The sequence below is a fragment of the Phascolarctos cinereus genome, unplaced genomic scaffold (assembly GCF_003287225.1).
Source record: "Phascolarctos cinereus isolate Bilbo 61053 unplaced genomic scaffold, phaCin_HiC Scaffold_726;HRSCAF=1367, whole genome shotgun sequence".
NCBI lineage: Eukaryota > Metazoa > Chordata > Mammalia > Diprotodontia > Phascolarctidae > Phascolarctos > Phascolarctos cinereus.
The window spans coordinates 12,795,324-12,822,742 of record NW_027556098.1 but is presented as its reverse complement, the minus strand read 5'-3'; the positions used below and the strand labels follow the sequence as shown (position 1 = coordinate 12,822,742).

The 27,419-nt window shown below is 35.9% G+C and overlaps 1 protein-coding gene and 1 long non-coding RNA gene across 6 annotated transcripts in view; one reads left to right on the top strand and one right to left on the bottom strand.

Annotated features, from left to right (window-relative positions):
• The window catches only part of TBL1X (transducin beta like 1 X-linked), a 371,320-nt gene that overhangs the window by 136,657 nt on the left and 207,244 nt on the right, over positions 1-27,419 (top strand). The gene's annotated exons all lie outside the window — the stretch shown is intronic.
• Positions 669-25,639, bottom strand: LOC110221548 (uncharacterized). The gene is made up of 3 exons (XR_002328168.2): positions 25,320-25,639; positions 1,837-1,916; positions 669-1,060 (listed from the first exon to the last, which is right to left on the bottom strand). It is a non-coding gene; the product is annotated as an uncharacterized LOC110221548 (long non-coding RNA).

The following is a 27,419-nucleotide window of genomic DNA, read 5'->3' as shown; positions in this document are numbered from 1 at the left end:
AAGCCATTTTTATATATGAGAAATAAAGACAACTTGGCTCTGTCATTATGCCAATTTTGCTATGACATCTTTGCCATAGATAGAAGTGCTCATGACTCTTGGCCAACCCAAGACTTTACAGAATTTCATAGCTTAAATATATTTACCATTAATTAGTTATTTACCAATAATTAGCAGGTTTCCTAGAAAATAAATACATACTAAGAAAGAAATATTTAGGAAGATGAATTGGTATAAAATTTCTGGACTAAAAAGTGAAATATAAACGTTGCCAAATGAACACCACACAGTGATAGCTGAAATGTAAACAGTGTATTTTTGGTTTACTCTTAATCTAGCAGATGGTCTTCTTTAGAAAGAATTCTAAGATTCTCATCTGGTTAGGATTGGAATCCCACAACATAAACCTATTCTTAAGACCAGTGAGAATTAGACTGAAATCAATCCCTTTTAGGCTGGACCTTTTTAGAAATTGAGTTATAAACATTATATTTTGGGTTTGGTCTGAGGAGAGGAATGATAAGATTTTAAAGAGGTACAGTTTCATGGGCTGGTATTGAAGATATTGTGCAGAATAATTTTATGGAAATATTTTAAGTACTTTATACATTTGTATTTATTAATTTTATTTTTATATTATACATACTTTTATAAAGATTTGTCTCCCTTATTGGAATATAAACTTTCAGGTAGGGATAATTTCATTATTCTAATCTAGCCTGCTTAATTAATAAATAAATACTTGATTGATTGATAAAAGAATTTCCCCAATCCATCCCATTCACTGCCAGCAATAAACAGCAGACCATCTTCTCTAGAATATTTCCCTTCTTTACATGTTATTTGCTCCCATCACTCAGTTTGAGCCAACATGTAAGGAAAATGAGGGGATGCTTAGATTGTTAGAACCCTTTGGGGTTCGATCTTCTCACTTTGCCCACGTTTGGGGTACTGAGAGTACTGGACTTAACTTCAGGAGATCTAGGGGTTAGATCCAGGTGATACCACTTAAACTGCGATCCTTGGCAGGTCACGACCTCTGGCCCCTCACTTTCTTTATCTGTAAAATGGGAATAATAGTACTACTTTGAATGGTTGCAAGTAAAATATTTTACAAATCTTACAAGCACTATATAAATCGAATGGCTTAAAAAAAAAAAAGGACCTGTGATTTCATCACCTATTCTGCAACTGCTAGTCATAGAGATTTGTTTGGGGCACTGAGAAGTTAATTGATTTGCTCAGGGTCACACCCTATGTCAGAAATGGGTCTTGAACCAGAGCTTCCTGACCAAGCAGACTAGATATCTGTTATGCACTCAGCTGACTTTATGAATGAATTATCATTATTGTATCTTAAGTTGTGCATCTGCATGAAAATGTAAATAAGAAGCAGACCTGTGTCGTAGAGATTAGGGTTCTAAGGGAGTTTACAGAAAGAAGTAAAAGCTTGTATTCATTTGAGGTATCTGGGAATGGCCTAGTCCAGAGAGCATCAAGGTGGAAATACATTAGGGTATACATTTCATAAATTTATAAAATACATAGTGTATATTATATATTTAAAAATGTATTTTAAATATATTGCATGTTATATAAATATTAAACATTAATATGAAATAGATTTATAACATACAAATTTTATAAATATATTACCAATAGATATGAAAATTTAGCCAGTATTGACAATACTTGTACATGTCCACCACACTGAAGGGATAGTAGTGCTTTCCCCCAAGTCTTCTGGCCTTGTATCACCACACTTGATGGAACTTTGCCAACCAGAACAGTATGAATCCCTGCATTTATGGTACAGTCATAAATGTGCTTGCTCACCTGGACATAAATGCCATCCCTGATGGTTTTCTTGTCATCATTCCACTCTCCTGGAGTCCAGACACAAATTGTTGCTATATCTTAGAGGAGAGAGAAACAGAATTTATGTGGACCTTATTGGAGACATACATGATACCTTTATGTGGTTGTGGAAATATTTGGATTCCATATGTATGCAAATTGTGAACTCATATAGGTTGGTAAAAGCTTACAGCATGACGGCCTCATTTTAGTCCCTTCCCTAATGACAACTTCACCAGCAAATAGCCTCTTGTTATCATGGGTCTCCCTCCTCATGAGGCCTTATGTTCTAAGGTCTAAAGCCTTCTCTTTCTCCCTTCCTCTCCTCTACCTGACTCTGTCTTAAAATTTTTGGCTGGGGAAGGCTTTTTGTTCCTGCGTGGTGGTGAAAGAATTGTGAGTTTTGGTTCTTGGAAGAAGTCCTGTCTGCTTCTTCCTTGAAGACTGTATGATAAGAAGGGTTGAATCATGTCAGCTGTCTTGCAGAGGTTTGGGGAAAGGCTTTGTTGTGAAATGATCAGATTCCTTAAAGACTACACGAGGTAATAAGAAATACATGTTACACGGAAAACTACTTCCATACTTGACCTGTGCATGCTGCCCTGCTAAAAACACATAAAGCATCTCACGATCCCTATAAATGAAGAGTTTAGAGCAGCCTTTAGGATTTACTGTAAAATTCTATAAGAACCTTCTTCCCCCACCTTCTGTTTTCCTGCCTGATGAAAAATATAAAACCAGTGATAACAAGGAAAATCTCTATCCTTATTATGTTGCTTAAGAAATAAATAAAATGGGGCAGCTAAGTGGTACAGTGGATAGAGCTCCAGCCTTGGAGTCAGGAGGACCTGAGTTTAAATCTGGCCTCATACACTTGACACTTACTAGCTGTGTGACCCTGGGCAAATCACTTAACCCCGCTTGCCTAAACAAAAAAAGAAAGAAAAAAATACAATAAAATAGTGTCTGAGTGGCCATTTTTTCCTGTTTTTTCTTTTCTTTACTTAGATTTTTGGGGGAAATTGTTAAAAATTGTATTACAGCTTTATGTTTACAGAATGATGTTTTTCAGAGCACTTTCTAATGTTATGTAGTTTGAATCACAACAATCTTGAAGTAGGTTAGGTGTATGTATTATAATCTGCATTTTATAGGTAAAAGTTAAGTCATAGAACTGAATTACTAGTAGAGTGAGAACTAGAAGCCAGGTTTTCTGATTTAGTAAAGGACTGAATGGAAGGTGTGAAAATCCTAGGAGCATTTCACTATGCTACATTGACTTTAAAGAAAAAAACCTCAACAAACAGTTCAGTATGAGTGATAGAGACTAGACATGTGATTTCATTAGTATAGGGAATGACTAAGTGAGTAAACTCCATTTACCAAGTATCAAGTTGATACCTTTTCTGCAACTTAATGGTCTCAGTTGGACAGAGCACTTAGAGGTTAAATGATTTTGTTCACCATCACCCAGACAGTATGTGTCAAAGATGGTATTTGAACCTGAGTCTCTGGGCTCCTTAGACCACTTCTCTATCTAATACATTCCATTGCCAAATCTTACTTAGTATGATGAGGCATATTTTTTATTGTGAAAGGATTCTTATAATTTTCTTAAATATATTATATATAGCTTAGCTACCTTCCATAAAATTGCTGTTCTCCATTCAGACCTGAGCTAAGCTAGTATGATATTTCAGTGATTCATTCTAAAGTAATACTGTGTTTATTGATATTCTTACATAGAACAAAAGCAAATGAATGAAAAATAGATTTATTTGACACTTAGGATAAAGTGATATTTCTTTGATTATCTCTTTTTAATGCAGCTATTAGCTTAACATTTTCTTTGTTAGGATACAAAGGATATTTAAACATGAAATCATTCAAGCCAAATAAATCTTAATAAGTTAGCTACTTTAGGTATTAAATACATCAAGGAGAAATAAGTTAATCAAAACAATTTGAAGCTAATTATGATTTCCACATCTACATAGTAATTTACTTTTCCTTTGAAGTGATCTGTAAAGACTGTGAGGTTATTTTTAAAAATGTACATATGCATTCTAATGTATTCTTTCAAAACACTTGCCTAAAGTCATGTGTTACTCTTCATGTAAAAAAAAAATCTAGCATTTTTAAATGATGAATAGAGTGCATTTCATTTTTCTCTAGAGTCATTGATTAATTTAAAGCACTGTGATAGTTTCTTTAAATTTTTACATTTTTGCTTAATTAAAATAAAAGGTTTTTTTTCCTTTTTCTATATCTTCTCCATTCTCTAGTGGGTTTTGACAGTGATGAAAGACAAAATTTATTTATTTTTTTACTGACCTTTAATATTTTTGAAAAGTTCTATTCTGATGCCACATCACTGCTAGGTTATGACCCTAGATTCTTAAAGGCTATGTCAGTTCTACCAAGCAGGAAATACTTTTAATGTAGACCTTGGAAATTATTGTGTCTTCTACCTAGGGACTGGTTTTAATCTCAAAAAAAATCTCATTATAAGAAGGTTAGCAACTAGAATGTATGTGTATGTGTACATATACATGTATATGTATAGATATATGTATGTGTATATATGTCTACATATGTATGTACGTGTATATGCAGAGGCAGCTGGTGGTACAGTAGATAGTATAGACATATTTGTGTATATATTTTGATATGTATGTATGTGTATTCTGAGGCAGTTGATGTTACAGTGGACAAGAATGTTGAGATTGGAGTCAGACCTGAGTTCAAATTTGGATGTAGTCAGTTACTAGCATTGTTACTCTGGACAAGTCACTTAACCTCTACCTCAGTTTTCTCAATCATAAAATAGAGATCATACTAGGACCTACCATGCAGGTTTGTGAACATAAAATGAGATAATTTTTGTGTATAGATAGTTCCTTGGCACATAGTAGGAGCTATAAAAATTATTATATTGTGTGTGTTCTATTTGACCACGCAGTATTTGATTTTCTTTTTCTCTTATATTTTGCATTAAAGCACCAGAATTTTAGGCATGGATATGGTCCTTCCACTGCTCCTTCAGATTTTCATTTGCATAAAATATTACTACTGAATAATTGCAGCTCTTTACCTTTGTCAAAGAATTGATGTGAAGAGGTCACACTATACCAAAATACCCAAATAGGGAACAAGTGGGTTTGTGAATTTTAGAAACTCTAGAATCTAGTCCTAGTTAATTATACAAAAACCACAGCAGTAATAGTTATCGTGAACATTATAGACTTCTGGAACTATGGATAGAAAGACTGAAATGTCCTAATCGGCTGTGAAATTTATCATCCTGACCCTCTGGTATTCTTCCTAATGAGTGCTTTCATATGATATTGTAATACTTTGATACTGTCTTTCTTTTCTAAAAACATCTTTAGTCGAGAAGATATTCTTCATCTTGATAGTATTCAGTAAAATTGGTGAAGAGCAAATGATAGTTGACATTTACCTAGTTCTTGACAGTTTGCTAATTCTCACAACAACCCTGTAAGGAAGGTGGGATAGGAACAGAGACTAGACTTAGGATTTTGTTGGTTAAAGGGAACTACCAGGTGAGATCACTTCTCTACCAGTGCAGGGCAACACCTTTTCTCAAAATTAATAACCTTAGTAGTTGTCTTAAGAAATAAGAGGCCTTGACGGGGGCCACACAGACGGTATCAGACATGTCGCTTGGACTCAAGTATTCTTGACTTTCAAGACCAGCACTTTTCAGAAGTGAAATAAGAGATTGGATTTGGAGTCCGAGGCCATCAGTTTGAATCCTGGCTCTGTCATTTGCCCCCTATGTGACCTTGGGTAAGTCATTTCATGTTGCTGGCACTCAAGTTTCCTCCTCAATATAATGTGGCAGTTAAACTAGATAACTTCTAGGATTCTTTTACCCTCCAAGTCCACCATTCCATGGACTCACATTCCCAGTGAGGCTCTTGACAGGTATTATAGGAATGCTAACCTACGTGCAAAATTTATTCAATACTATGAATAAATTAGGTCATTATAACTTTACAACAATGTGACCAAACCAACTTTTACAAGACTGCCAGGAAATCCCCTGCCTTATTAAAGATCATAGAGGAGTTTTGAAAATGGATAACAAATTGATCCTTTTTGAATTGTTGAAAAATACCCAAGTCCTCTCATTAATTCATCAAGATTCCGAAAGTGCCACTAAAGAAAATTGGAATAGAGGAGGGGATACTATATAGAAAAGTGGCATCTTCTTTATAAGTGTGCATTCTGGTCATCTGACAAGAGAGACTTTGTACATCAGGTGAATTCCATAGCAAATGTTTCAGTCTACCATTGTGTCTAATATTTACTATATGAAATATGCATATCTGATGCAGGAAATAACATAGGTAATTTTGAGGAAGAGCTATGATGCGAAGATGGAATTACAGTGCTGGTAAATCACTTTCTTCCTATGTTGAATTCAGCAATGTTTGTAATACTAAAACACTTAAAATCCTACATCTTTACTGGAGCAGTATAGGTGCATTCTAAGAATATTGACCTCTATAAGAGAATTAACTTATTAGCTAATTTTATTACCAAAAATCAACCATCAATCAATAAGCATTTTTGAATGAATGAATGAAAATAATATTTACTATGTGCAAAGCACTATGCTAAGTGTTAAGGATACAAACAGAAAAACAATGATAGTCTCTGATTTTGAGGAAGTCACATCTCGTGAGGGTGGCTGTTTTGAACAACTCTGCGTTTCTTAAATCCAGTTCATGGGCTAGTCAAGCCATCACCTGTGATGTCTTTGGTCCTCTTCAAAAATGAAGGATGAATGGCATTCTGGTAGGAGGAGGCAACACATATAGGCGATTTCAGCTGCAATTCAGATAGAAAAGAGTGTAGCAGCAAAACAGATGTTAATACAACCCTTCTTTAATTTTTTCTTTTGTGCTGGTCAAATCATATCTGTTTCTAATTTTAAAACATTTGACAGTGCCAAGGACTTTCATGTCAAGAACTTTCTTTCCTCTCTCTTTAGTAGTTGTGGCTGCTAAGGAGATAGAACCTGCAGCATCAGTTGCCAGGTTCTATGTCCTTAGGGATGATTTCCCCAGATGAGGGCTTCAGGGGCTAGTCTGGAAGCAGGACTTGTGGTCTGGGGGATGGAGGTAAGCTCTTGGTTGTATCTCCCCTGCAGAACCGTTGGTCAGCGATTGGTGGTGGTGGTGAGGAAGGTGGGCACCTTTTCCAAAGAGATTACTCCCTTCAATGATAACTGGGGTCTCCCAGCAAGGTTACTTGTCTTTTTTCAGTGCCCATTGGTTTCAGAGTCCAGGTTCTTCTCCATTGGGTTTTTCGGTTAGGTAATGATGAAGCTGGTCATGATGGCATAACTTCCTACTACATGTTCAGGCATTCTTTAGAATATTTGATGATAGCTCTTATAACTGATGATTTCTAAAGGACTATACTATTGTGAATAAAACTATATTACAAATGATCTTTACAAAACAAAGCAAAAAAACCCTTTATGCCCATATACTCAATTGAATGAATGTTACAATAAAGCTCTAAGGATTTAAATGTTGATTATTCTCTCTTCCCCTAGTTAAGCACAGGCACAGTATAAATCATCTATATTTATTTTTATATGCTATAAAAATATAAATTTGTCATTTAAATAATAAAAATAACTCATTGTAACTCGTTTATTATTCTATTACTTACTGACAGCTAGGTGGAAAGATACATTACTGGACACACTGTCAAGAAGATGAGTTCCGATCCTGTCTCAGACACTTTATTAGCCATGTGACTCTAGGCAAGTCACGTAATATGTGTATCTCTCAGTTTCCTTATATTTAAAATGACAATAATAATAGCATCTACTTCATAGAGTTGTTATAAGGATCAAATGAGGTAACATTGTGAAAAGCATTTTGCAGCCCTTCAAGTGCTATCTAAATGCTAGCTTCTATTATTATTTCTATTTCTGTCACACTATGCTGTGTTTATGAGGCTTACATCTTTATGAGACAAATAGTGCAGTAGAACACAAGCTCCAAGGGGCTACATACATCAAGCTTCCCTGGTCCAGGCTCAATAACTATATATTGATTGGTTTGAAATATCTTTTGGGGGTGGCTATAATCTGACAAAATGTCACCAGATATATGTGAGCATGTCATAGATGATATGTTTTGGAAAAATTTTGAAAATACAGTTTTGAAAAAAGTTTTGAAAAAATAAGTGGTGTAACTTAATAGAAATGGCCTTTGTTCAAAACAGTGAACAAGCTTTAATGAGTTTATTAGCTGTTGAGAAAATGGAAGGTTATATAATATGTGCGTTTAAATGTAAAATTATATTAAAGTAATGAAAATGTTTAAAACCTTTCTGCATAGTCCAATGTGTACTGTTTTGCTTTAGGGTTTAGATAGTAGTGCATCCTTAATTGTTATTAGCAGCATACACATGTACACTCAAACATGTATATATCTGTGTGTCCTGTTCTTATGAATAGATTCCAGCTTTGTCCTATGAATGCAGTCGACTCAAGAAGATTTACATCAATTTGCCTGGAGAAATCCAGTGGTGCCAGACTGGTTTCAGGCAAATGGGAAGACACAGTTCTCTTAGCATATCATCTTAACCCAGTTCCATAGATTGGTCTTTATAACTTTCTGTGACTAGTAATTGAAAACAATGGATACTCCTACTTTCCCTCAAAGACTTAATTTTTGTAAAATATTTTCACAATTGCAAATTCATGCTTTTTCTACTAGTTGACTGTAAAGTATTTGTATCTTTTTTTTAAACTTTTGCAACTAAATCATTTTATGTTATTTCCAGCTCTTACAATAAATAATTGCTTTATATGTCAAGATGTTAAAATTCTGGTTTTTAATATGGAAAGTACTGCCATTTTTCTATTTACTGATTTGCTAGATTTGCTTAGATTTTTGTAGTCAGTTTCAAATATACCAGTTTTTTATTGTTATGTTTAGTTTAAACACATCAATAATTTTCCAACAAGTTTCCAAAAAACTCTTGGACCATAATACCTTCCACGCCTACCTCCAAATTTAAGCAAAACTACCTAATATAGTAATTGATATGCCTGTTTTTAACTTCATTTTGAGGCAAATCTCTTTTTAATGGGATTTTTTTTGTAGGTAAACATATAGGTTATATACATATACATGTTTCAGTTATGTATTAATATTTACTCAGTTTATGTATATAGCAGAAGTGGTTAAAGAAAGGATGACAGGTATATTATATGTATACCCTGTATTGGGGTATACATATGTATGCTGCACTTTCCCCCAAATTTGGCTTATAAAAAACCTTAGTATCACATACAATCAACATTATTTTTTCAATTTGTATCTATAAATATTTTTATTTCCGCAGCTGGCTCACTTTAGAGGTTTGACCAATATTGGAACAATATAATGCATGCAAGTGTGCATTCATATAGAATGCACATTCAAAGCTGTTTTGTGAGACTTTGAGAAAAATAATTGAAAATGAGAAAGTATTTGGAAAGAATTATTTCTCCTTTTGACCTTGGAGATCATTTTTTCCATCCATTCCTGGAGACTATCAGACTAATTAATAATCTTAGAATTAGAGCATACTAAAAAAGTGAGAACTGGAAAGGACAGAGCATCTAATCAAGTTATAACATTTTACAGATGGGGAAACCGAGGTGCTAAATGGTTAAGGAATTTGTCCAAGGTCACAGAGCTCTTAGTTAGTGACAGAATTTACTAGGTTCCAAATACCCAATCTAGAGTTATGTCCTCTGTCGTGTAGGGTAGTTGTCCCTCTCCTCCTCTTTCCCAAATTTTCTACTTCTCTCAACAAGCCCCATCACTATTATCCTTTAAAAACTATGTTGTTGTTGTTTCAAAAAAAGGGTTGGGTGGGGAAGGACTTTGCCTGAATTCATATTATTTTCTTAATAAATAAAATTTTGGGGTTTTTCACTAAAGGTAAGGAAGGACTGGATAAGGAAAGAGAATGGGTAGCATGAATAGCTTGTTAATTCATTTGTCCAACTTGTTTACTTATCACTCTGATATTTAGAAAGCATTTTCAGTGATCCTTTTTGCAAACCACCTCATGCAATAAGTGGCAAAACAGAAGCAATTAGTTGGATAGTCTCAAAGGGAAGCTTAAGCTTCCCTTGAAATGCAATGATTAAATCCTTTTAAATGGTAACCAGAACAGTCAAAAAAAGTGGGGGGGGGGCTCTAATTAGCCACGAATGCATTTTTTTTCTTCAGGAGGAGTCGATATCTACTAGATTTTAGGCTGGCAATTAGCAATACATACTGTGTGGTCACTTAAATTGAAAATCCTAATAACCAGGGCTGGAGCAGGAAAAAAGGATCATCAGGAGACAGAGAGCTGATATAGTGTTCTATTGATAGTACCCAAGTCGAATTGTACCATGCTTCCACAAAACAAGTACCCTACTGTGTCAGAATACAAATGGATTTTCTGTGGCAGGATGCAGTGAAGACGTTTGGCAGAGAGGGATCTGAGAGCTTCTGGCGCAGTATAATTGAATTGTCTAGTTCTTTTAAAGATACAGAAAATTGTTGTCGCATTTTTCATCATAAGGAAGATAAGGGAGCTTGCCAAACATACTGTATTGATAATACAAAAATAAAACCACGATTCTCATATTTCAATGCAAATCATTTTATCATGTTTGTGAAAGCCATAGAAATAAATGGGAATGGTTTTGCAAGGCCAGATGTGTCAAAAACATAAGTGAGATGGTTATTCAAAAGGGAGTTAAATTGAAATCATTCACAAAAATATCCCCCTCACAGCAAAACCCAAAGCCCCAGAGGAATTTAGTTAGTATTTAATGTAGGAATCACTGATGTAAAGAATAATGGGCATTTTATTACTTATGGTTCCAGGATGCGTACTGTATTCCCTAAATATTTTAGAATGTGTGGATTGCACTTTTTAACCAATTAAATATAAAAGCATGGGGAAGGGGGAGGGGTAGCAAAAAGTCCCTTTGTAGCAGACAGTCTGATGCATCTTGTTATTACTGATGCCAATAGGACAAGATGATGCAACTAGCTGTAACATATCTGAAATATGTTATATAAATGTTCAGCAATGGTACATTGGGAAATCCTCTCAAGTCCCATTCAGAGCACTGAACATAAATTGTGTTATGACAGGAGCTTCAGGCCACACAGTGATGGCTCAGCAAATGAAGAGCTTTTAGCTTTTAGATATGACCACATTTAGGAGACTGGCATTTTTATTTTTTGCACCATTGCACCCCTGATAGGTTGGAAATTGGAACCAAAATAATTAGATTGGATATCCAGATCCCAGCAAGCTAGCCAAGTAAGGATTTGAAAGCATGCCTTGTTTCTTTTTTGAAAGAGTGAGGAAGGAAATTATAGTGTAGTAAATTGCTAAGATATGGATATCATTTTCATTTAAGCGGTGCATGATACCCTGCACATTTGTGGATTCTGGGTTTGCTGTTTTAGACATTCTCAGATCAGTGTGCTAAACTCCTATTGGTGATTTTGTTTTGTTTTGTTTTGTTTTTTATTGGGCTCCATGGGTTATAGAGTGATTTGCAGGAGTGAAGAAGAAGGAATATGCTATATGTGACTGCCTGTTAGCAAGCTAGTTAACTTATTGGGACTAGTTTGGAAAGACTGCAAACCATAGCTTTCTTCAATGCAGCCAAGTCTTCCTTGTCAAGATTAGGCTTTTCAGTATAACCTAGTGTGTCCCCAATCCCTGCTTCTTTTCCTTTGGGAGGAGAAGAGAGAAAAAGAGAAGACAATGGTATTTCCATCTAAGTCTCCTGGACCAGAAAAGGGGGAAGTAGGAAGAGGAGCTATGTGCCCTTCTCTCTCTCTGTCCCTCTCAGTCCCTCTCTCTCTGTGTCCGTCTCTGTCCCTCTCTGCCTCTCTGTATCTATCTCTGTCTCTCTCTTTGCTTCTCTGTCTCTGTCTCTCTCTTTATCTCTCTCTCTCCTTTTTTCCCCCTCTCTAGGTGTCCTATACCTTGTGTAAGTGGAGGAGGAAATTAGGAGTAGAACCCAGTGAGGGAAACAATATTTAAGGATTTCTTTGTTGGAGTTACTTTTCCAGAATAGATTCCTGGCCACTGGTCAGGACTTCATTACATTACTTTTGCATCCCATTGAAGTTTATGCCAGTCATTTCCTTTCTTTAACAATGACTGCTGATAAACAGGCTCTCATTTCAGCCTCTAGATATTAATGATATATCTGATTCTTTATTCCTCTGTTGAAAACCAGAGGGTATAGCAAAACTCTGAGATAGTCATTTTAAGTCCTGTGGAAATTTAACTCAGTTCAGTTTAGTGGGGGAGAAAAAAAACCCTTCTCACACTCTGCATAACATCATGATCATCAGTAAACTATTTTTACAGTCCCAGAAGACCAGTTGCAGAGAGAGTCCAATTAACCTTGCATGCTGCAAAGTTACTCAATATATTCCAGTCACATTCTCTTGTTGTCTTTTTCATGGGCATTCTATTTTATTATTTCACATCAGCCACGTTGAATTAAAAGGTTGCAGAACATCAGACCTTGCTCCAAATCTGTCAAAACCTTACAAACTGCAAAATGTTTTCCATCTTGTTGTTACACTAAGTAACATTCTGGAATAACTTTTCATTTGTCCTGGGTTGGTAGGCCTACCTGCCCACTGCTCATTCCATAGGTCCAGGAATGGTGAGGAATTTGAGAACATAAAAAGAGAGATTTAGGTGCCCCAGTAAACTAGAAAATAACCCTGCCAAATGTATAGCAAATTAAGGACAATCAATACAGTTTATAGTCAAATCCCAGTTCTGGTTTTCACCTCTATTCAGCCTAGGATCCTAGTGAAGGATGCTGACTGAAGGACACTTCCCTTATTTCATATGTTTCCTAGTTAGGTGTAGTTGGAGTAGGACATTACCCACAGGAGATGTAGTGAGAATTAGGCCAGGCCTATGCTAAATAAAATGTTTTAAGAGATTTCCTCATCCTTTCTAGGAAAAAGATCCACATGCTACTTTTATCATGGTGTATATATTCCATTTTTAAAATAATGAAGCAAGTCAACATTTTCAATAAATAAATTATTTTAATTAATGGATTAATTAAATACATAATTATTTCTTCAGAAGTGCAAACTAATGTTTTGATCATCTGTAACATGATAAATGGTATTAGGATTATATTGTTGGATTCAAACCCCAAATTGAAATTGGGGACTACAATTACGGTGGTTGGTAGGTGGCAATTTGCTCATTCCTCCAACAATTTCCACTTGTAACCAAGTATTTTGTTAGCATAAGAAAAATGTAAGATTTTAAGCCTTTGAAAAATTATATGTGAATGTTAAATAAACAAGTGCTACTGAACAATTTAAAGTAAGCCAAGTAAAGTGAGACTATATTTGTGTGTGAGACTAAAACCAGGTTTCAGGTTGCTGAGGAGAATGCATGGTAAGAAAGTTGAGGAATTAAATAGTAGGCCTGTGTTTTCAAAAAGTTGGATAGTAAAGGTCTAATGAGAAATGATGACTAGATGAGAATAGAAAGATTCAAGGAAGGCTTTTTCTTTTAAATTAGAGAGACCTGGACATGTTTATAGGAAAATGAAAAGAGAGAAGCAAGAAAGGGAGATATTAAAGATATGGTGAGAGAGAGGGTCACTATTAGAGAAAGATCCAGAAAGGTAAAGCAGGAAATGGAATTTAGGCTGCAGAGAGACAAGTCTGTGACCCAGAGGGAAGCATACTGGTTTATAAGACAGAGAAGTTGTTTTTTTTAAAATTAATTTAGTTTTAGTTTTCAGCATTCACTTCCATAAGCTCTTGAGTTTTACATTTTCTCCCCTTCACTCCCCAAGATGGTGTGCAATCTGATATAGGCTCTACATATACATTCCTGTTAAACATATTTTCACATTAGTCATGTTGTAAGGAAGAATTAGAACTAACAGAAGAAACCACCAGAAAGAACAAAACAAAACAGAAGAAAAAAAGTGAATAGTATGCTTTGATCTTCATTCAGACTGTGGATAGCATTTTCCATCATGAGTCTTTTGGAGATAAGACAGAAGTTTTGAGGCATAGAGGAAGGGGAAGTTGAGGGAGCTCAGATTGGAAGGCCATGACTCATAAAAATAGAAAGCTGAGTCCTCTTTAATTGGTGTGGGGCTTTGGGATCTAATTGGGAGTCTCAAGAGTGGAAAAAATTTGGAAGAGTTACTTCGGAAAATGAGAGTTCTAAAGGTATATGTCTAAGATGACAAAGATTTTAATCTCTGATATATTGACAGCTATCATTCATCTAATTAAATATGTGTATGAGAGAGCTTTTAATCATGTAATATAATTTTTTTTTAAACTTTGGAGTACTCCTGACTCCAGGGCCGGTGCTCTATCCACTTTGCCACCTAGCTGTCCCTTAATAATGTGATTTTAAAGATGATTTAGGTTAAAAATGTTTTCAATGGGACACCATGTATTATTATAAAATAATGCTAAATTTGACAAAATAAGTAATGCTACCTTTGATGAATGAACTCCTTTAAAAAAACTTAATTAAATTTAGGTGAACGTTTTAAAAATTGCTGCTATAGTATGCCATAAATTGTACTTATCCATGTTAGGGATTTCCCCCCTATATTCTTTCATATATTTCTTACTCAGGAATCCTGAATTGTATACATCATAATACCTAAGAACTTAAGGTGAGCCTGTTTCAAATTAGGGAGCTGACAAAAGAATTTGAATGTAATCTCTTTTTCTACTTAATATCCTTTAGTTTCTACCATATTTTATGCTTGACTTGTAGTCCATTATTCTCTTTCACACGATAGTCAAATTGGCCTGGCAATTCCCTGTCCTGAACTTTCTGTCTGTGCCTTTGCCCAGAACTTGGCATGTTACCCTTCCTCACCTTCTTCTTAGGATTCCTAGTTTCCTTCAAAGCTCAGCTCTGAGATCACCTCTTGGATGTGGCCTTTTCTGACAAATGAGCATTGATTGCATTTATTTTGTGCATATGTTGTATTTTCTTATATGTTTATGTATTGTCTTCCATTGCCTGGCACATAAGTTCTTAATAAATGATTATTGATTGATTAATGGTAGAGTAACTCTGTGCCTTGCACAGTCACAGTCATGGCCAGAATGAAGCATAGTTGAATTTTTGTTTGATGCTTAAAGTGTTTGTAGAAGGTATCCAAGAGATTGGCCTCCCATTGTATTGACCTCAGGTGTCGTAATAATTGACCTTTTTTGGTCAATCATTGATATCAATGTCTCTTTATTTCAAAAATACTATGTAGAATGTCCATAGGGATTAATTGAGGGACATGGTCCAGGATGGGATCAAAATTCCTCTTGGGTAGCCCAGGAAGTTATTAAGATTGAATTTTCAGAAACAGAGTTTTTTGGGAGATGGGTGACTAATTAGCAGTTTGTTTTTAAAAAGTTCTTAGGACTTTAGTGAATTTCAGACTTATTATGAGTCAGTGATGTCTGGCATCTAAAAACCCTAATGTCATATTAGTCACCATTAAGAAGGCATAGTATCCAGGTTTAGGAAAATGTTAATTCTACTCTAGTATATTGTTTTCATTTCTGGGTACTGCATTTTAAAATGGATATTGATAAGCAAGACTCTGGCTACTAGAATATGTTCAGAACAGGGCAGCCAGAATGGTTGAGATCATGGCACAGGAGTTTTAAAGGAACTGGCTATGTTTTAGCTTTCCAGACTCAGGGAGGGGAAATGATAGTTGTCTATAACTATTTGAATGGCTTTCCTTCGGGAGAGTGGATGGTTCATGGTCTGCTTGGCCCTGGAGTACAAAACTAGGAGCAATCGTAATTTGCAAAAAAAAAAAAAGTCAAATTTAGGTTCGCTGTAAGAAAAATGTCGTAACAATTGGAGCTCTCCAAAGGTAAAATGAGTTGTCTCAGGATGGAGTGGGTTCTTCCCTCATTGATGATCACTAATTGGGTACATGGGAGCAGGATCTTATGCAAGTATTGTTTGGATTAATGGTCTCTGAGGTCCTTTACAACTTTGAGGTTTTGTGATCCCATGGAAAAGGAACTTTGGACCTGGTTTGGATGTAAGATCTACAAGACTTCTTCCTTCAGTCTGTCAATGGTCAATTTGTTCCCCTGGGCTGAGTTCCTGAGGTTTTTGCAACACAATTTTCACCTGAGACCCTGAAAAATGCAATGCTAGGAGATAGCAGTTAAGAAAAAAATAAAAAGAAATTCATTAATTGAGGATTACAACTAATCAGTGTTTCATTGTATATTGTTTTACTTTCATTCATATGTTTATAGAATTATTACTTAAATTAAGTATGCATGTTATCTCTCTAGTTACATTATAAGCTCCTCAATTACAATGAGGTCTGCTCTTTTTAAAAAATATTCTTGCAAAATGTATTTAATGGTTCAGTGCTTTCCACATATTAGCTTCTAAATAAATAGTGTGCTGAACAGATGACCTATGTTTTTCCCTAATAGGTAGAAACCTTGATAGAGAGTAAAAGGTGCCTATAAGAAGCCACAATAAAAGATTTGCAATTGAAATACTCATGAAATATAATGAATTAACATTATAGTTAACACTACCTATTTGTCATTGGTGGCTTTAAGGGATTTTTGTCTCTAAAACAACACATGAAATGTCCAATTATGCTTTCATTTCACTTCTTTTTAAAGGGTGGTGATTATTTGAAAATCCTTTATTCGTCATGCTATATATATGTACTTTAGCAGTAAACATTATCTTTGCTCCATGATGAAAAACATTTTTTCGTTGTCATTTCCTTCTAACTTCACATATTCCTGTGAACTATGCATTGCAGAAACAGGGATATCAAAAGTCATAAAGATGTATTGTTAAAGGTTTTTTTTCCTTTGAGTCCTTGAACAATGGTTGCTGACAACAGAAGCCTTGCTTGTTAAAATTAGATTTGATTCATCAGTATAATAATTGTAGGAAATCTTAGGATGGAAGGATGCCAGGAAGTCTGTCTAGGTCTATTACATCCTTTGAATTGTAGCACAGAAGCCAGGAGAATCCCAGCAGTCCTATCATCAGAAAGATACCATAAATAGTCTTGTGTGTTCTCATTTGTATGTGTATATATATAATTATATGTATAAAATATAAACTTACATATTGTAAGGAAGCATGACTTAGTGAATATGGATAGAAAGCTGACCGTAGCAGGGTAAGGAAGATATCTGACAGCTCCCAACTCTTCTGTACCACCTTTGACTGAAACTGACTTATTTTGGGCAAGTCATTTAACCTCCATAAGTCTGTAAGAACAGTTGTGAATCTGCATTGATGTAGGGAGTTTTCTCACTGGGAGTTCCCTGCACCAAGTGAATCACATGTCCGGACCTTTTATCCTCCTGTTAATCCCCTCCACATTGGAAGGGGGGAAATGTAACTGAAGTTGCAGAATTTTGGGTAAAAAGTTATTAGGTACAGTTCCGTTTTAGTGGAAGTTTCAATTTCAGATCCTAATTATACTCATCATTCAGATCCTACATTATACTCCTGCGTATCTGCTCTCCTCTCTGCCAAAATCACCATTTATTGAAAGTATACTGAATTCAGAAAGGAGTAGCACAGAACTTTACAAAATTGCAGAATGTCATTTGGAAGGGCCCTCGAAGGCCACTTCATCCTCAATTAAGATTCCCCTCCAGAATTTCCTTAATGAGCGGTCATCTCGCCTTTGCTTGAAGGCCTAGTAAGAGGAAATTTTCTGCCTCTTGAAGCAGGCTTTTTCACTTAAAAACTGTGAAAAGTTTTTCTTTACATCAGACTTCTCGTGTAAGAATCCATTTCCATTTAATATTTGTTTAAGTATTTTATATGAAACACTTGGAACTTTTAGACCCATTGGAAAAGAAAAACTTAGACTATTGGCACTCTATTAAGGTTGGAAAAGTTACTGTGAATTTCTGCTTTGGTGGCCTACTTCTTTTGATCCTTTAAGAATGGGTAATAGCCACAAGATTTCGGTGGCATCTTTTGGGAAGGACCTTTCAACTATTTTCCTGTGATAGTTCATTTTCATTGATTTCTTCTACTTGTGAAGTTATTCATGACATGCCATTTCATTCTTGGGTAAAGGAGGTGTTAAAGAGTTTCCTATAACAAGGTGTGAAGAAATTCCTTAAACAACTTGAGAGGATTCAAGGGACTTGGCCATTGGATAAAGCCAACTGGCAGCACTTCTAGGGTTGGCTGAGAGAATCAGTCACGATTCTTGGACCTGTATAAAAAAGTAAGTCATTCAACAGTTGGAGAGTCATTTTTAGTCAGCGGTGGAAGAAGAAGCCAGTTCCTGAAAGGGGCATTTCCTGGAGCAGGGTGGGGGGAATTTCTCTATTTGCCTTTCCTTTCTCCTCTGTCAGCTATGTCATTTTGAAACAAAGCTACTGGTCTGGAGGAGACATTGCATCCAACAGGGAGAAGTGGTGTGCACTCCAGAAAGAAATGGGTACAGAAAGGCAATCACACAAGGGAGGAAATAGCTTTTAGGAGTGAGACTTTTAGCGTGAGAGAACAGAGCTGTCTGTGGACTGGAAGCTGTGTATGACCTTGAGAGAGCTAGATCTTTTCATCAAGAGTGGAGCTGCAGAGATGACTGCACAGGGAGAAAAAAATATTTCCAGGCCCTGCAGTTTGGGAGTTTTGAGTTGGTTTGGTACTTGGGAAAGGAATATGTGTACCTCAATAATATTATACTTTTAAGTTTGTGCCCATTCTTTACCTGGATGCTGTATGTATTTGAGAGTATATCCTGTGTTTAGCTGGGGAGGGATGTTTTGTAGCTACTGTATTATTTTTACTATGACCTTTTTAGTAAATGCTTTTACTAAGAGCTCATTGTCAGTACTGGCTGAATGTTAAAGGGAAACATGCAAGTGGGGGCTCATGAGCTATAATTTTAGTAGTAGACACTACAGGGTTATACCTAGAACCCAAGGCACAGCCACCATCTAGGGACTCAACCCTTGACTGTGAGCACAATTTGGAAAGGTTGCAGCCTGCTACTCTTTCATTCTCACTGTCTAATGCTACCATTTGTACACTGTGTGACTATAATTCTTGTTTCTGTTATCTGTGTGAAAAGTGGTGCTTCATACTTATGTACAAGGAAACATTTTTACAGTGTCTTCTAAAAGGCCAAGAACACAAAGCTTCATGGAGAAAAATGTTATGAGCAAGTTAAATATCTTTTGCTTCTCAGTACCTTAAGTGACCTCAAGTTTAAATGGCTCTGATCTTTCCTTCTTCAGTGCCTCCTTCAGAAGCAGATGCATTTCATTATTATAAAGGAGGATTTGTCCTGAACCTTCCCTGTTCCCTGTGTTTGGTGTTCTCTTCATTTTAAAAATAGATGATGTTAGCGTATGCTTCCTATTTCTTCCTAGCTGTTCAACTCCCAAACCCCTGTTCGTTCCAGTACACTTTGAGTTGGCGATTGAATCAACATTTCATTGAGGCACACCCTGCCCCTTTGTATTTTCCTGAGAGATCCTTCTCTTCCTGAAATTATTAATATGAGAGTTCAACAATTCAATCAGTCTGTTGTTCTGCAAATTTATTTTAAAATTTTACTTATGATATTTTATTTTGACACAAGACTCGTCCCACTGAACACTCAAGCAAATCTCTACCAAAAAACATTCGGTGAAGAAGTTAGTCTATAGAGTATTAGTAGAAAGGCCAGATATGCCCTTTAACTTTCAAAATGTAGTGCTAACATTGGCCAGTCAACTTTAAAACTGTAGAAATACAGCTTCTTTTTAAGCTGAATTGTTACTACTTTTCAAAAGAAGAAAATGAGATACAGAATGACTTGTTCTATGTCATTTGAGTAGAATTACATGTCTTGTGATATAGTTTAGTTCTTTTTCTTAGCAACAGTTCTTTACCTAGTGTCTATAAATTTGTTTTTTTAAAAGATGGTTTGATAATTACTTCAATAAATTTTGTTTCCTTTGTAATCCTGTCTGTTTTATTTTATGAATTTTAAAACATTCCAAGAAGGGGTCTGTAAGGTTCACCAGATTGTCAAAAGGGTCCATGGCATACATAAAATAGTTAAGAACACTTATCTAGGGACCATCCCAAATACTTAGGAAGTATAGCATCCCTTACTCTCACCCCTGTTCAGAATCTAAAACACAAAACTATGAACATCCATATTAACAAAGCTCAGTAGCATACTGTGATAAAATGATCATGAGAATTAGTGCTCAAGGAATTTTGAGGCCTAATAAATCAATTCAAGTCAGTCCAATCAGGAAAGGCTTCATGGAGAAATGGATTTGAGCTATACTTTGAAGGGTTAAGTAGAATTTAGATAGATAGGCACAGTCCCCTGTATGTAGTAGTAAGTGCTTAATGTTTAATGAAACAGTGAATGTTGAATTACATGTGGGGGATTGTTACGGATAAATACATGGAGGAAGGAGAGCACAAGATATATTTAGAGGACAGAAAATGAATAATTTGGCCAGAGCAAAAATTCATGTATTGAACACTGGAATGTAAATACCAAAAAGGTAAGTTATATAAGACCATAAATACCAAGCTGAGGAGTTCAAATTTTACACTGAAGTCAGTGGACGACTATTACATATTTTTGGGCAGTTGAGTACTGTAATCGTACAAGTATTTTTAAGATTGTAAATCAAATAGCAGTATGAAGAATGTATTGGGGCACAGAGACTATGGGTAGTGAGACCAGCTGGGAGGCTATTCCAGTAGTATTAAGTCTTGGGGAGAGTGGTTTGACATTTTTATAACATCAAGTCATGTTATAGAGTTTTCTGTACTTGTCCATTTTAATTTTGTTTTTTGAAGGGAGGGGTTGGACTATAAATGCTCATTGCTGAGAAACTTAGCCATTAGTATGTGTGCATGTGTGTGTGTTTGTGTTTTGACAATGGATTCTGAAATAGAATCGATGCCCTGGATGAACTTTGGTTTGTGACTAGAATACAAATCACCCACAATTAGATCTTGATTGGGAATATCAGTTGGATCATTGGGAAGCTACCAGCATGTTCTCAACTTTATAATACTCAGAAATTTCTGCTAAGTACCCTGTTCTTCTTTCCACATTTAGCTCCTTCCATTAGATTTTGTGGTCCCACTGTGCTGTTACAGTTAAACCTCAGATGATAATTGTACTTTGGTTTTCTCTGTTTTTCTTCATGCTGGTAGCTTTTAAATATAGATCCCTTAGAATTTCTCCCCACCCCTAAAACACTTCAACACACTACTACAGGATTGTAGAAGGAATACAGCACTAATGGGAACTCAGAAATAATTACAACAGTAACAAACATAGCTGCAGCACCAGGACTAGAGCAGGCAACCATTTAGCACAGAACATCTTTTGGAGAGAGTGGGGAGTTAGAATGTCTTATAAAGAAGTGGGGGCAGTTTTTAATAAGACTGTAATAAATCACCTTATCTGATGTCAGATAATTCTCCTATCCATGGCTTATAGGTTTTATGTTGTTGCTGCTACTGTCACTTTGTTTTGTTTTGTTTTTTATAAATCAGGTATCATATAGTAGATGAAAAATCAAGGTCTGTAGTGGGCAGAATTCAGACCTTGCCTAGGGCATATAAAGGCCTTGTCCCAGCTTTGCAGTGCAGTATGCTTTTGAATTTGAGATGTTTGCTAATCTGGCAGCTCTTTAGAATTTTTAAACTGTAGAGTCCCTTTTAATCTTCTAAGGTGCATTGTGCAAAATAAATTGACCTGGCAAATAAATCAATGTTTTTCATTTTAGTCTTTGTATTCCCAGCACCTCGCATAGTGCCTAGCACATAGGAGTGATTGTTGAATTGAATTGAATCAACACAAATTTTTCTTTGAAGAGGCAGTCTGTTACAGTGCTCAGCTTGGACTCAGGAGAGACTGGGCTTTGAATCTCGCCTCTGACATACATTAACTACTTCTCTGAACCTCAGTTTTCTCATCTGTAATACCTACTTTACAGAGCTGTTGTAAGGATCAAATAGTATAATGTATGTAAAGTACTTTGTAAACCTTCAAGCCCTATATAAATGTCAGCTGTTAGAAGGAATGAATGAAAATTTATAATGGAGCTATTGTCTCATGGTTGCTGCTGTTCTCATTTTCCCCCAGCTAATTTCAAGCTATTACTATTATATTTATTACATTACTATCCACTAAAACCTTGTTATTTTGAAATGTAATTGGGGGTGATTGGGGAGGGCAGACTGGAAATTAACCTGTTTCTTAGTGAATAGAATAGTCACCAAGTTACCTGGGGAATAGCATTTGCTTCTATTACAAGTTATTTTGAATATCAGAATACAAACACATTGACTATATATGAAAGCTGTTTTTTAAAAAAATTATATGCACACATATGGATGTGTATGCATTTAAAACTTTTTATTTTACATCATTTTATTATTCATTTTTATGATGTGGAGGAGGGATTGCCTCAATTCCATTCTTCCTAGTTACTGACATATTATTTCTATCTTTCTGTAGATATTTAATCCTTTCTTTTCTGTCTGGTTATCATGTGGTAATTTTGGCTTCCCTCTCCTGCTTTAATTCTGATTGCTTCATCTGGTGTCCCTCTAGGTACATTCTTACCTCTTCTGTTTATGTGTCCATGAATAAGGATCATTCTAAATCTGTCAACAGCAATCTTCCCTCATAGACTTTTCCTAGAAATTAGTGAGAGCTAGAGAATAGGAAAGAAGAGGAGGGACAGATGTACTTCAACTCAATAAATACTTGCTAAGAATTAGGGGCTGTACTCATACTTAATTCCAGTTACTAATGGGCACCTGGGTGCTTGATAAGTTTCCCTGTTGATGATAGTACCAGTGAAATTAAGTATGCATATATATATATGTGTGTGTGTGTGTGTGTGTGTGTGTGTGTGTGTATATATATATATACACACACACAAATTCTGTATTTATACATACACTATATATACATGTGCTCAACACATTTTTATGTAAAGCTTCCTCTGAAATACTCCACTCACTGCTTGTGTTAACATTGGGCAAATCATTTCAGCCTCACTTTCCTCATCTCTAAAATTGAGAAGTTGAACTAAGTGACCTCCAAGATCCCTTCCTGGCTGTAAATCTACAGAGACTGGGTCTTAACAATGTGATATCTTCACATGTGAGGATTTCAGTTCTGATGGTACTACTAAAAGGAGGTACCCTTTGAATTTCTTTATGCAAGAAATGAATTTGAGTAGGTCCCACCCACAGTTGACTATTGTCTGGTCTGCCAGTGAGTGACCATTAAATATTTGCCAGTTTGGTAGAGTTAAAGAAACCATATAGACTCAGGAAGTAGAGAGAAAACAATAACTTAAACAGTCGGAGATTTAACGTGTCAGCTTTGGTTTCATTTAACCCCCTGCTCTTAACCAACAAAGATAACTGGTTACTTATTTAATTTAGCTGGCTGAGGAGCATCCACACATAGTAAGCACTTAATAAATTCCTTTTTATTCATCCATTTATTCATTCACAACATGTTTCCTATCCGCATCCTTTCCCTGATATGCCATTTGAAAGACAGTGCCTTGATTTCTCGATTTCTCTTTCCTTAAGTCACCAACCACAGTGCCTCTCTCTCCAGTGTCTACCATTTTATTCTTTTATTGGAAGATACATGTGCCAACACCAGGGAAAATGATAGATTTAACAGCAAGTGATTCATTACCATCCTCTGTAAGTATGACTTAGAGGAATGATTTCATGGTTCATTTGTTGAGGTTGGTGATAGGATCTGTATTGATTTTATTTGCATTAACGGGGGGGAAAAAAAGGAAAGTGTGTTTGTGGTAGAATGTAAGGGCATTGAGAAAATGAATCTTTTCTCATTTCTGTGATACCAGTGTTGTAGGTATTGTCTTCCATGTATGATGTCGTGGTGGAAGTGGCATGGTAAGAATTCTCTAATGTGACTGGCATGATTAGTGGAATTATAGTTTTATTTTTTAAGCATTTAATGAAATTGGTGCATTATTTTTTACTCTTGAGACATCTATGCAATCTAAAAGCTGACATTATACAGGGTATCCCAAAAGTCGCCCAAAGCTTTAATAGCTTAAAGTTTAATGTCCTTTTTAAAGAATTTTAATAGCTCAAAACTGCACTAAGACCTTTGGGACACCCTATACAGCAATTGAAGGTTTGCTAATGACTTTATAGACATTTGGGCCTCACAATAACCCTGTGACATAAAGACTACATGTATTATTATCTAGGTGGCACAATGGATAGAGCAATAGTCCTGGAGTCAAGAAGGCCTGAGTTCAAATCCAGCCTCTCAGACACTTACTAGCTAGCTGTGTGACCCTGGGCAAATCACATAACCTCTGTTTGACTCAATTTCCTCATCTGTAAAAAAAGATAATAGTAATTCTTCCCTTCCAGGGTTGTTGTGGGGCTCAAATGAGGTAATAATTGTAAAGTTATATGCCTGACACATAGTAAGGGCTGTATGAATGTTAGCTATTATTATTATTATTATTTATTATTATTATTACTATTATTACTGTTTTAGAGAGGAAAAAACTGAGGCCTTTAGTATAAGGACAACAAAAAGTTCTTGACTTGTAAATGTAGATATCTTTATTACATAATGATTATAACAATAAAATCACCTTTCACTTTTACAAGCAAACCCATACCATGCTTCAGTCATGTTTATCAGTCCCTACGTTTGGGGAGGAGGGGCAGAGTGTCAGGGGGCAGCAGGGATAACCTTTAATTTAGTTAAGTTTCCGGTCATAAAATGTTCTGTCTCTTTGTAAATAAAGGAAGTGCAACGCAGACATAATTGGAACGCTGCAGAAGACAGTCTAATTACAAAAAAAAAAAAAGAATTTTTTTTTAAAGGAAGAGAGACCAGTCTATGACTCTTCAATACAGCTTTTTAAAAACAAAATACACTTGCAACTTTGAAGGACACTAGTTTTAACTATTTAGGATGCAATTTACAGGTGGTATAAACAAGTATCCGTTATAATTCCAAATGCTACTTTGATTCAAAACCTTTTTGGGGGAGAGAGAAACGAAAATTGGAGAAGTTACTCAGCTATTTCAAGAAAATTTTTACCATTAAGTATCATAAAGGAAGCCATAAAAAGAAGCAAACCATGTAATTGCTGAGTGTACATGATTATGGATCCAGGTCTCCCTGGCGCTCCCCTCCCCCAGAGCTGCTGTCTACCCTCAGCTGCCCTCCCCCCCTTGTCTCTCTCCCCCTTCCCCTCCCCCCCTGCAGGTCCCCCCTTCCCCAGTCCCCATCTGTTGTCGAGCTGTGAGTCATAGCAGGCAAGTACAAAAATGGCTGTGGTTGCTACCTGTTTGTGGTTGATTGTTTTTCCCCTCGGATTGCTGCAGGCACGGAAGAGAGCTGTGGCTTTATCAAGCTTTTCTATCTGGTTTGCTGAGTATAACAGCTTCAGAGAAAATGGCTGCCTTGTTTTCGAGGGCTATACTAGGGATGACCATGCAAGAGAAAATGAGGATCTGAGCCTGAGAAAACTCCAAAGTGGTTTCCCGGGCCATTTAGCATTTATGCATACACTTCTTCTCTCCAGGTAGCTGTATGACTAACATTTTCCACACAGCCAGCACAGTGATGTTTCAGCAAGGCTATTTGAATGATAGCTTGTTCCAGATTTGGGTGAAAGGGAAATGATTTTACCAATGTCATGAAAATGTCTCAGAAATAATTTTTAATGGATTGGGGAGGGAGTGCTGAATAGAATATTAAAAGCTAAGTTGCCAAGTGGCTATAAATTTGGCTAAAATTATTCTCAAAGAAATGTATTACTGTAAACACATAGCTTCCCAAAGGCTTCCATTATTCTGCATCATGTTAGAATAGCATGTTATGGCAAACCATGATATAACATTTAAGTGAAATTACACTCCTTGAGTGTAGAGCCAGAGAACACATTTCCACTATTAACATATTTGTGGTTCCTGAGAAAGCACCTAAAAAAAAAAACCCAACCTTCCCCCGGGTGTACTGTAATCACTTTAACGACTCCATCCTTGCCGTGATTAACCCTTTCCTTCCAACATTCTGTCTCTGTCTCTCTCTTTCTCTGTCGGTATGGGTCTCTCTCTGTTTCTGTGTGTCTCTGTGACTGTCTGTCTGTCTCTCTGTCTATTTGTCTGTCTGTCTGTCTGTCTCTCTCTCTCTCTCTCTCTCTCTCTCTCTCTCTCTCTCTCTCTCTCTCAGACACCCCTCTCTTGGTAGTCTTTGGCCTGTGAAGGTTACTGATAAAAATAATTCCTCTGTTTTAATTCCCCAGAAATATTACATGGCTGAAACACCAATAATAGCTTTCCTTTTGTGGTTCCTTGCCATCAGAAGCCTTATAGAACCTTCAGGAGGTTCTCTGAGAGAACCATCAAGGTTTGTTTGATGGCCTCCTCTCCTGGTTTTTATTGCTCTTTCTGGGATTTTATAGGAACTTGTCACTTCATGTCCTTTGTACACAGATGGTGATGAGAGAGGCACTTTTGAAATTCTGCATTCTTAAGAATATGGGGGAAATAGGTTTCAGCCCACAGGAGATTTTTCATTGTTTTCTATGTAAGATAAGAACTCCTGGCAAAACATGTTTTTTCTGGAGCCAAACTTTGGTAGAAAGATACTGGCCTGATAAATTGAGCTGTCTTCAACATTCTCATTTTCCTCTCATTTTGTCTAGTCTCTTTGCAGTTTTAACCTCCTGGTATCACTTGGATCTACATTATTTTTTAAACACTCTTTATGAATCATTAAATGTTAGCTGTGGTGAACTTTTATTTTAGCTGTATATTTTGAATTATTGGTATGTAGATATTCTCCCAGTTTCCCACTCCTGCTTCAGTTTCACTTCCCCCACCCACTTCATTTGTTTTTAAGCCATCTGATACCATAACTCTTTGGTGAGATGTTTTGAGGTTTCTATTCATTCTAACCTCAGTATGAGCTATGAAATCATATTTGATTAATAGAGTTTCAAGAGTTTTAAGCAAAGAAAGATATGGTGAAATAAAATAAGAGCTTTTGCTATACTTTAAGATTTTTTAAGTTTGTGATTTTAATGTGTAGATATATTTTCTTTAAAAAGTGTTAAATATATTTTGCTTTGTCTCACACCTCTATGGCTGATTTTTGTATTTTTTAGTTTTCATTCTAACCACAATATTTTCACAGCTGTACTTTTCCACTAATGAGGCCAATATAAATTATGATTTAAGTTAAAATTTATGTAGGATAGTGAGGCTCCGCTATGTGGCTAAGACAGGCAGCATCCAGACAGCTTTCTAGATAGTAGATTGATAATTCAATTCTGTGACAAGAATAGAATCATAGATCATAGCATAAGAAAGGGTCTCAGTGATTATCCATCCCCCTTTAATTTCAACCCCATTTTGTAAATAAACTGGAGTGCCAAGGC